The 12,206-nt window shown below is 39.7% G+C and overlaps 1 protein-coding gene across 5 annotated transcripts in view; it reads right to left on the reverse strand.

The window, feature by feature from the left end:
• Positions 1-12,206, reverse strand: part of PLCL2 (phospholipase C like 2) — a 140,152-nt gene that overhangs the window by 119,482 nt on the left and 8,464 nt on the right. For 3 of the 5 annotated variants that reach the window (XM_083404677.1, XM_083404676.1, XM_083404673.1), the window contains exons 3-4: positions 8,064-8,331; positions 6,673-6,731 (exon numbers count right to left, since the gene is read on the reverse strand). The exons of 1 other annotated variant lie outside the window; for it this stretch is intronic. The gene's annotated coding sequence lies outside the window, so the exon portion shown is untranslated. The remainder of the gene's footprint in view (positions 1-6,672; positions 6,732-8,063; positions 8,332-12,206) is intronic. One more of the 5 variants, XM_083404672.1, reaches the window with a different exon arrangement.

Consider the following 12,206-nt stretch of genomic DNA (forward strand, 5'->3'; position numbering starts at 1 on the left):
AAGGCTGTCTGCTGCTTGCTGGCTCTGGCTGTGTTACAGGGCCCAAGATCAGGGCAGCTAGTAAGGAACTGAAAGAGTCCTCTGGTTGATTTGAACAGTCCAAAACAGGAATTGGAAAGAAAACTGTGCTGAGCTGGAGCCCAGCATTAGAAAACAGATCTCGCAGAGCTTTCACCTAGAAAAATGGATGCACCTGGGGTTAGTTAACCAGGTAGAAAGAGTGCCTCTCAGCAAGGTGAATTCCATATGGTAGCTTGAATCATGTAGGGCAGATGTTGGATTAGTGAGATCACCTTTATAAAGAAAACACCACCCTAAAACTCTATAAACTCCATGAGTTGAGGGGGAAGGAAATGACTGCCCATGGGGGGGGGGGGGAGACACATGATTAAAATTAAAATCTTGAGCAAGAGCAGAGCTGAAGAATTTGTTTTCAATATCAGTACAGGTTTCTTGCTACACTGAAATCCATGCCTGGGAAAGTGCATCCCTGCAAGGGAAAGTGTGGTGTAGTGGTTAAGAGCAGTAGACTCATAATCTGGTGAACCGGGTTTGATTCCTTGCTCCTCCCCATGCAGCTGCTGGGTGACCTTGGGCTAGTCACACTTCTTTGAAGTCTCTCAGCCCCACTCACCTCACTGAGTGTTTGTCGTGGGGGAGGAAGGGAAAGGAGACTGTTAGCCGCTTTGAGACTCCTTAGGGTAGTGATAAAGCTGGATATCAAATCCAAACTCTTCTTCTTCTTCATTTTAGCAGCTTAATATAAAGTACGAGTAGAAAAAAGCCTTGGTGGCAATACTGTTAAAGACCTGGGAGTTAAAACTCATGCTTATAACCAGTGCTTTTGGGGGGGGGCACAGGGGTACACATACCCCTAAACATTTTGTGAATCTAAGTTTGGCCTCATTGAGGGGCAGTATTTCAATATGAGTAGGAAAATGAGAGTACTCCTAAACATTTTTAAAGAAAAAAAGCACTGTTCCTAGCTAAGGGAGGAAGATAGCCTCCAGACATATCACCTCTTGTAGATCTGTAACTGGTTAAGAAACAGGGAGAACACAGAAGGAATAATAGACAGTACTCCCAATGGAGGGATATAGAAAATGGAGACAGTCCCCAAAGATTGGTATCGGGACCTGTGCTTTTTAACTTGTTCATAAATTAACTAGAGTTAGGAGTAAGCAGTAAGGTAACTGAGTTTGCTGATGATACCAAATTGTTCATGATGGTTAAAATCAAAATGGATTGTGAAGAGTTCCCAAAGGATCTTTGAAGAACTGAGCAGTAAAATGGCAAATGCAATTCAATGTAAGCAAGTGCAAAGTGATGCAAATTAGAGCAAAAACCCTGTTTAACTACACATATATACTAATGAGGTCCGAACTGGTGGGGACTGATCAGAAATGAGATCTTGAGGTTTTAGTGGATAGCTTGATGAAGATGTTGACCTAGCACTCAGCAGTTGCGAAAAAGGCAAATGCCATACCACAGATCAATAGGAAAGAGGTTGAAAATAAAATTGCCAACATCACAGTGGTGGTGCAACTGTTTTTGAAATCATGTATACAGTTCTGGTCACTTCATTTCAAAAACTATATTGCAAAGGTTCAGGAAAGGGCCACCAAAATGATTGAGTGGATGGAGCAACTCCTGTATGAGGAAAGCTTACAACATTTCGCCCTTTTTAATTTAGATAAATGACATGTAAGAGAAGACATTATAGAGGTGTATGAAATTATGCATGCTGTGGAGAATGTGGCTAGAGAAATATTATTATCCCTCTTACATAAGATTAGAACTTGGGGACATTCAATGAAGCTGAATGTTGTGAAATTTGGGACAGATAAAAGAAAGTACTTCTTCACACAGTGCAGAGATAAAATATAGAATTCATTCCTACAAGCCTTACTTTACCTGGTACCTGTTTATACTATGCACCAGAACTAGACTGCCACAGATTTATAGACAATTTTTGAAAAATTTGAAATTGTTGTGCAGAAGGATTAATTACAAGTAGGTCAGGTGTATTGTCTGGCAGTGATTATATTGATGAAACTGCAGGATGTTTTTGTAAGAGTCCACATAATATTTTTTTCATACGCTTCCAATGATGTCCAGTTTAATGTCTGCTTTGGGGATGAACTCCAACCCTAATGACATTTGTCTCATTCAATTGCTTTTCAAAACTAAAGTTCAAATGCACCGGGAAATTCACCTCATCAATGGGAAACTGGTTGAACTGTCTTTTTCATAAAACAAAAAACTTAACTTACAGTCATACAAAAGGAATATATGGCCCCAAGGAAAAGTATTAAGAGTACATGCCCTTTATAAAGCAAACAATAAGTCACCAGCTGTGGAAAATTCAAATTTGCTTCTAAAATAAACCTTTTGATACTGACTGGTATGGTGGAAACAAAAGTTAATCATCAAAAAGGAAAAAAGAGCCAGCGTAAGATGCAATGGGAATTTGATGGCAAGAAAACATTTATTTACCGAGCATTGATGATGAATGAGGGGTACTAAATCAGTAAGACTCATGTCATACAATGGGGCGAGAAGTAGAGATGCAGCCAATGAGAGAAATCTGAGTTTTACAGCTATCTGAATGAATGAGTCAGAGATTGGGGAAGAAGAGCACAAAGGTGGGGGGTGGTTTTTTTTGAGGAAACTGATACTGCTTTACAGACCACTGCAAGCTGTCTGGGTGCTTGCCTGCTCCCCTATGCTCAATGTCTGTTTGTAAATAAAAAGAAATCCACTGTAGTAAAATAAGAATGTCATGAGTCTCCAGTGCTCTGTCCTTGCAAATAAATAGATTCATATCCTGGCAGCCCCTAGCATTTTTAAAAATGTATTGTTGTATAAAACAATACAAAGTTAAATACAGTTATACAAATTTAAATACAGTTATACACAAATGCATACATACATATGGATAACTTGCAATCCTGTATGTTTATTATAGATAAATATAGTTGTGTAATATTAATATATATTCATATCAATTAAACACATATTTTCCTATTTCTGTTCAATCATCATATTTGTAATCACTCAGCAAAGTGTGGTGCTGTATATAGCAAAACAATACAAAGAGAAATACTAAGAGAACTAGTTTGCAAGCAAACAGATGGTGGGGCTATTATGAGAAAAAATGATAGATTCAGTTTTAACCTGGTATTAGTGTTTGGTAGATGCAATGGAGAATGTGTTCTGTGGCTCACTATGACACAAGGCTCTTTCATACATACATATTTATCACTTGTTATCTTTCAGCCAATGCGTGAACTATGAACTACAGAAAAATATTATTTGACTTGACAATGGTGACTAATACATGGCAGACTTGCACACACAGTGGTACCATGGGTTACAGACACTTCAGGTTACAGACTCCGCTAACTCAGAAATAGTACCTTAGTTTAAGAACTTTACATCAGGATGAGAACAGAAATTGTGCGGTGGTGGCACAGCGGCAGTGGGAGGCCCTATTAACTAAAGTGGTACCTCAGGTTAAGAACAGTTTCAGGTTAAGAACAGACCTCCAGAATGAATTAAGTTTTAACCCGAGGTACCACTGTATAAGTTACTGCTTGACACTGCCTGTTGCTCTGCTTGCATGCTCAGAGGATGCTTCAACAATCAGAGCTAAGGCTGCCGTCTTACTCCCACTTACTTGAGAGTAAGCAATATTAAATTCAGTAAAACTTATGAGCAGACATGGTTAGGATTGATCTATAAGGTTGCCATCCTATGCACAACACCTTAGGCGTAGGTCCCATTGTATGTTGCTGGATTAATTCAAAGTAAATCTCCATAATTTATTCTGAGTAAATTTTGGAGTAACATTTTAAATAACAATTCTCACCAAATACATGTGTTCAGCCCAGAATAAATCTTATTTCAACCAGTACTGCCAGTGGTACTTTCTTAGATTTGTGTTTGGTTGTATGTTTTGAAAACCAGAAAGGCTTCCAATGCATTAATAGACTTGTGTGCGAATAGACCAGTGAGAATATATGAATTGGGGCTATGCAGGGTTCTATCCTAAATCTGCTCTTCACCATTTAATATTTTTATATGCTACTGGGAGAAAATTACACTGAATATAAGAAGATAGCACAATGGTAGTGAAGAACTAGATAAATGTTTTGGCACTTCTTAATCTATATGTTGATTAGATGGCACAGCTGGATGGCACTGTGAGGATGCAACAGAGGAAGCAAAGTATTCCTTCTTTGCTGACTTCGCCGCCACTGAGTAGGCTTGATAATGAGCATTCAATAGTGTTCAACTGTATTCATCTGGAGTTTTCACTGTCCTAAGCTCTGATGTATATCAAGAAACCAAGCAGGCTCTACAACAGAGGAGGGCACTCATTGGCAATTGTCAACGACTTGGCCCATTTACATTTCCCACAAATCAGCCAGAACTTTAACAGAGTGTCATCCATATCAGCTAGAAAATCACCCAGAGCTGCCTTGAAGTAAACTGGATTCACCAGCCTTCAAGAGTGGGCCACCCTAGTAGGTTCCACACACTTGCAGAGGGTAAAAATGATGAAAGCCTAAATTTCAGCCTAAACATGCATAGGATTTTAGGTTAATAGGACACTTGTAAAATCTGGGTACTTGTGCACATACACACATACTGAATGAAGGTAACCTAAATTCTGCATCACAAAAAGCTGGATTCTGTAACCTGTGTAAATCAGGCAAATTAAGTGCATTAGCCTACTTCAGCTATTTCTGCTAGTCATGGGAAGATGCCTGCTACCTGGTTGCAAGTTCTCTGTCAAAACTGCATTTTAGGATGCCCAATGCGGTGTTATAAGCTGTGTTCATCCTAGCTAGTGGAATGATCCTGAGGACCTCCTTATTTTAAGCAGTGGTCGTTGTTTATGCAAAGCTGTTCTTAAAAAGTAATGACAATAAATATTTCTACTCAGTTTTCAGTGACAGAGATAAAGGTCTTAATTACTGAGCACTTTACATACAGTTTGGTAATGGATATCAAACAATACATCTGTCAACCATGCCAAATTACATCTTTCCTGTGCACACCTTTCTCTGCTTCAGACAATAGTTGTCAAGGTTGTATACGTGCACTAGGAAACACAAATGCTCCCAACAATTCTAACAGTTTGGTTGCCTTCTGAACATACCATCAGTTTAATGCTATAAGAAGACACAGAACAAGCAGCCCACATGGAAAGGACATGTGTTTCATATAATAAGTTGGCATAGGGTTGCATCTTTTATATAAAAATGCCTTTTATATTTTAGCCCACACACGCTATTTTACAACCCTGTAAAATAATGTGTGTGGGTTAAAATATAAAAGGCATTTTTTCAAGCTGACAATGCAAGTATGAGCTCATAAATGCACTATGAAAAATTTAAGTTGTTTATTAGTGTATGTTTGAATTATTCAAAAAATAGTACTCAAAAACTGGGCATACTCCATTCCCAGAAATTTGAACATTATAGTATCAAAGTTACTCCTGTATCACACATTATATAATTAAGTGGTCTATAATCTAAGGCGGGCATAGGCAAACTCAGCCCTCCAGTGGTCAGGGATGATGGGAGTTGTGTCCCAAAACATCTGGAGGGCCAAGTTTGCCAATGCCTGATCTAAGGTGTATGGGTGTTGGGGAGAGGTAGTATCTCTGGTGGGTCACACATCTGGTGGGAGACACATCGTGCTTCTTTTGGGATAGTTCGTACACCTTTGGTCCCTACTCTGCACTCAGCTATGACTGTGGTTCCTAGAAGCTGTCAGCACGTGACAGTGGCCACACTCCAGGAAATGGCTTTGACTAGCCAGTTAAACCAGGTGAGGGTAGCCAATGGATCTCAAGCCCTTGGTGAGCTATGGACTTCCTCTGCATGCTAAGACAGGCTCCAGCAGATTGAGCAGACGAGACCAATAGGTTAGTCCAATAGTCAAGAAAGCAGTTAGCAGAAGCCAAAGTCCATCCCTGTGGTTACCGCATATGCTGCAGAGGGAAATGAGGGACAGGTGGGGCTCATCAAGGTAGCCTATTTAGAAGAAGGAAAACCCTGATCCTAAACTTCAGCTGCCTTACAGCTGTACTCATATGCAAGACGTAAACCCCAAGGTGAAGAAAAGGCTAAGGAGTAAACCCTAAACAAATCTGGAACAGAGCCCCTAACGTGTTTGGATGGCATCTTGTATACCTCCTTCCAGCAACTCCTGCAGCCAAGCTGGTGCCAAATGTATTGCTCTGTTTTCATTTGGACATCAATGAGGCTGAGAGGGGGATCTTGGTGTTTGGGCAGCCCAGAAACTCCATACACAGTACCCAGGCTTGTGCCCTGGAGGGGTCAGTTCGGTGCTAATAATGCAGCAAAAACAATGCTGGAGGCAGAAGTTATGAGTTACTGGTCTCTGCAGCCACAGCAGGCGCTGTGATTCTCCATTGATTTCACTTCACCCCCAGAAATGCAATCTATTACCTTCCAAGACAGATGCCAACAACACAGAGTCTAGGATCCTACCAATTATTTCTAAAGTTAGAATACTATCTTCTTGAGAAACTGGTTATGTCTGGGTCTTGGTTCAGATACGGGACTTGTGTGTACATTTTGCTGTGCTTCTACTGTCTTCTAACAACTTCTAACTTAAAAGTGAGCATAGACATACCTGAAGTTAGGATGACAGCAAGTGCCTCCAATTCTCATGTCTTACAAGCTCTCTTTGATCTAAAAAAGCACAAGTGTATGTTTATTGTTAATGCTGATACATAGCTACACTTCAAAATCAAATGATTATTAAACCTCAAGGAATTACTGAAAGTGTGTTTTGAAGTATTTTTCTTGGAGATGTCAGTATTTAACATACATGGCATATTTTGAAAAACAACATAGAAAGCGTTTTCTTTTTTCTCCCGCCCCCGCTGAACACTGCTGCATCAGTTTACTGTAATATATATCATGACTCTATGAATTAAATAAAGAAATGTTTCCTAGATGGCTACAAGGCACTGACTATTGAATGCTCTATTTAATACTTCACATTAAGACAGACACTTATAGTTAATCCAGAGGAGAGAGAGAGAGTGAAAGAGAGAGAGAGAGATGTACATTACTGGATGGTATTATTTTGCTTGTCTCCTGACAAATGCCTTAATTCAAAGATTACACAAAAAGGTCAGCTATCAGACTAAGTGGGGCAGGTTCTACTGAATAATCCAGGTGGCTTAATTGGTCATCTACAAGTGCCGCCTCTTTTAACACTTACAAGAAACATAGTAACATAGGAAGCTGCCTTAAACCAAGTCAGATCGTTGAAGCATCTAGCTCAGAATTGTTGATACTGACTAGCAGCGACATTCCCAGGGTTTCAGGCACGAGTCTTTCCCATGCCCTGGAAACCTGGAAACATTTTGTGTGGGAACCATGTGTTTTCCCAACATTGGGAACAGTGACTTTCACATCTCTTCTGTGGGACATGCATGAGTTAGATGTAGACGACTTTGGACATCTCTCTAGAGGACAGATATAAAAGCAGTACTCCATACAGTACTCATAAACATGGAAAGAGGATGCATGGAAAGAGGATGTTTGTGGCACTTCCAGGTATGTCCAAAGCCCAGGCATGTTAATTCAGAAGTAACCTGCACTATGTTTTGATGGAGATTCCTTCAAGCTAAGTGTGCCTAGGATTGCAGTCTGTTATCCAGTGAAGAGTGATATGGATAGGGGTGAAGCCTGCTGATGAAAACTATTATTTTGGAAGTTTCCTCTGCAGGGGCAAAACCAGGCTTTGTTTCACCTGGGTCAAAAAGCCAATTTGGCACACATACCCTTCACATTTGTATACACACAGAGGCTGGGAGCCTCAGTGGCACCCCTCTGGAGGCTTCAACCAGGGCACACACCAGCAAGTTCAGGTTGTGTAATTAAAGCTTACTGGGAGATCTTGTGCAACAAACCTGCTTCCCAAAAAGATCAGACTTTTTGCACTAAGGCAAGTGAGAAGAAAATACACTGGAAATTTTAGGTTAATGCTTGCAGTTATGCAACATAGCCTACCTTCACAGCAAATGAATCAATATTAACGCTCAGTAAACAGCCAATGTTGTCTGATCTACTGCAACAAATCAGAATGGAATGCTCCAAAAGGTAATCTGGAAGCACCCCTGCTCTTCCAATGAAAGTCGAGGCCCCTTCTGAGGTTTAGCAGTGTAGGAGGAACTACAGTATGTGGGTGTCCTCCTTGCATTGCTCCAGAAATGCATTCTGGGCCACCAGGTGTTATAGAATGCTTTGAAGATCTCTTGCTACATTTGCTTCACTGCTGCTGAAATTAAGTGGAAATAAACCAGTGACAATGGACACAAGGCATTTAGTAAATATTAAGCAGTTATGTTTGGTGGCAAGACATAAAGAGGACAACTAAACTAAATTTCATTTAGTTTAAAATGAAATTGAAAAATTATCTTCCAATGGAAAGATGGGGCACCATTGCCATGCTAGAATAATAATGCAAGAAGAATGAATAACTTCTCATATGTTTCAAGAAAAAGGCAACTGGGAACTCCCCACACATACACCAGTGCCTTATAACCATTCTTTGAGTAAAACCACATAGTAGTTAAAAATGTGTATATTTAAATTCAAGTTGACTAGGAAATAAGTATTCTGTATTCATTATTGCACCATCCACTATAATTAAATGCATCTGCCTTTAATTATCCTACAAGAGAGACAGTTTTTTTTATTATTAATGGTGGAGTTCTAGCTTCAAGATCAACCAGGTCACTGAAAACAAAAGTTCTTGAACACGCTATTAATTTGGGCAGAGATCAAATCATGCATGTATTGATAATGCATAGTTTTAAGATTATAAAAGATTTGTTGGCTATCCCTGAATCACATAGCCAATTCAATGAGTGTGGACTTCAATGTGTTCGTCAGCAACAATGAATTCCCTTTTTTCACTCTCATTTTTTCACAAAGGTTTGGCATGCAGTTTATTGTTTATTCATCTTTTGCCCTTAAACACTTTACATTGGAGAGAGAGAGAAAAGAATTACTGCCATCTGCTGTACAAATTACTATTGGTAACTTAGCAGGGCATAGGAGAAAAGGAGGATCCAAGATTGCCATTTATGCAGTTAGAAGGACAACAATTTTCAGTTCAAATGCCAAAGGAAGAGCCCTGTCCATAAAAGGAACAAAATATTAGAGGCTGCTTGAAGAAAAGAGAAGTCAACAACAGCAACACAGAAACTTTGTGACTGTCTATTAATCAGTCCATGTCCCCAAACTGCAGGCGGCAGTGGAAGACAGGAGTGCCTGGCGTGCTCTGGTCCATGGGGTCACAAAGGGTCAGACACGACTAAATAACAATTAATCAGTCCCACCTCCCTGCAGAGGGGAACGGTCATGGAGAAATCTAGTTGCACCAGGAAGTGATCCGACCATAGCACTTCTTTTGTTTCACATTTAATTAGTGTCAGATCACCCACGTCCATAGAGGTGAACACCAGGTCTAAGGCATGTCCCCAGATATGGGTTGGGCCAAACTGATTCAAGGACAGCCCCATGGAGGTCATGCTTTCCACGAAGTTCCGAGCAGCCTCTTGTAAGGTTGTGTTGGCATGGATGTTAAAATCCCTAGGACAACCAAACTAGGTGTCTCCAGGAGAACATCCGCCACAACCTGAAGCAGCTCAGACAAGGAATCCTTGGTGGAGTGGGGATGTTGGTACTCCTTTAGGAATCCTGTACTGCCCCTATTGCCCAACTTCCAGAACATGCACTCAGAAAACTGGGTCTTCCCAATAGGACACCTGGTGCAAGCTAATGACTTCCTAAAATCACTGCAACCACCCCCTCCGCCCACATGACCTGGGTTGCTGTATGTAAGAGAAATCTGGTGGACAAGCAGTGTCAAGAACAAGCCCATCTGCCATGTCCAACCAAGTTTCTGTTACACATGCCAGGTCAATTCCTCCATCCAAGAGCAAGTCATGGATGGCAGTGGTCTTGTGGATCATTGACCTGGCATTGCGCAGCAGCATCTTAAGATCATGTGGGTCACCCTTTTTGATTCCAGTATCCTTCTGGTAAGGACCAGACCCGGAGGAAGGGATAGTTTTCAAACAACAACTAAACCTGTCTCCTCGGTAATGATGTGGTCTGATTGTAGCGTAACTCCTCCTCCTGACCATGATAACTGAGATTGGTTGTCCCAATATATCCCACCCTCTGTAGAACCTGTCCCAGCCATCCTATTGGTTACGGCCCACTCTGGGGGCAGCCCAAAACCTATCCCAAAACAAGTTTTCTTATAAAAACAACAAAACAAACCCATAAACCTACTAGAAAATAATAAAAGAAGCATAATTTTCAATGGCACACAAATTAAACTAACACACAACCCCATTTAAACTTTAAAACCACCCCAAAACAAACAAAACACCCCGAATTTTAAACCCCATAGACTAAAAGCTACTTGACCACCTTTTAAAATACATTAGACAGTTGAAGAAGGGAAACAATAGCAGAACCACACACCCCCAGCAATGCCCCAAGGTTTGTTCCAGTGAGTCCAGGCCCTGCCCCCTAGGCCAGATGGTAAAGGCCTTGCAAAGGGCGCAGGCCCTCTAGCCTCACCGCAGCAGAACTATATTATATGGCAGCTATTCATTTATCTCATCGCAATAAGGTTAATGTCATTCTTTCACTCAATGTACTCTCAATTACTGTACAATGAAAGGTGGCTTACACCTACAACCCAAGATAACCATGAATTAGATAAACTGCAGTATTGTCAAGAAAAGCTTATGCCATAAAGCTTTTGTTAGTTTAAGGTGCCACCGGATTCTTTGTTGTACTTAATACTTTGCACTGAATTATTTTACCTGTCTTTGGCTTGAGGTTTAGCTTATTGACTTTGCTTAAATCAACTATAGATGTCTTTTTTCCCTTAAGGTTGGTTTTCTTAAGCTGTTGTTAATTGTTTTACTTTTTTGCTCTTTAAAAAACACTCTAACACACTATTAAAAACAATATAAAAAATAAGCACAAGTTCTTAATTAAGTCCTAATTGCATCATTTTTCATCAATGTAAGTAGGAGATTAGAATTCACATTATGAGAATTTACATAATGGAAGTCTGTTATTAAGCTTTAAAGCAAGACTAAAAGAAGCATCTTATTTTTGTTTTGTTTTTAGCAACAAAAATAGCCAAAGGTCTAGTTTGATTCAAAGTTACAGTAAAAGTATACATTGCCCAATTCTCAAAGGAGATGGACAGATAGATATACATTAAAAAAACCTAGTAAAATCTATTTCACAATTAAACAAATAAATTTGTATTAATTTATGTAATTTAGACACAACAGAATACTGCCTGACTTAAGCTTGGCTTCCTCCTGGCCTGTGGTAAGCCTTTAATACTCCTCCTTGTAACACCCAAAATTCACTTTTTACATAATAGTATTAGGACACTAACAATGACATATCCAAAACTGGATGGGTTTGCATTATAATCTTTGTAAAATGAAAGGCTTTGAGCACTAATGGATAACACTATATATTTACTAAGTACTATTTTTGCATAAACTTTGCTATGGCACTCTTCATCATACTGGGATAGCAAATTTATTGTCAGTCACATACAAATAAAATCTGGTTTGAAAAAGTAGTTCCTTTGGGTAGGTTTTGCATTTCAAAACTACATAAAAGAAGTAACGGGCATTACAGGTGGTTGTAAGAAGCCAATTCAACTAACTATCCTTTTGTAATGAACAAGGTAATGCATTTTAATTCTCAGGCACATCAGCTGTTGGGCTAAAAGATCACAGAGGATTAAGATCAACACTAGTCACAATCTTATCAGTTATTCTAGGTCTGGAAGGTTGCTTGTTTGCACTCTTGATGTTTGCACACAGCTTGTCGTCTATTGTTTATTATCCAAACTGATTCTTGTCTCATTTAGAGACGAATTCACAAATAAGAAGTTACATGCACAGTGTAAAGAGAAGAGGAGAATGCTATCAAGAGAAGACTGGTCCTTTTCAAATGTAGATTGCAGCCTTTAACAGTATATCCTTTTGACATGATAGGGAAACTGAGATTTGACTCTTCACTTAGGCAGGCCAATGAGATAGAGAGCATTATAGAACAGTTAATATATCGCTTTTTAGTACACAAGCTTTCATAGAC

This window comes from Podarcis tiliguerta (genome assembly GCF_965153285.1).
Source record: "Podarcis tiliguerta genome assembly, chromosome: 12".
NCBI lineage: Eukaryota > Metazoa > Chordata > Lepidosauria > Squamata > Lacertidae > Podarcis > Podarcis tiliguerta.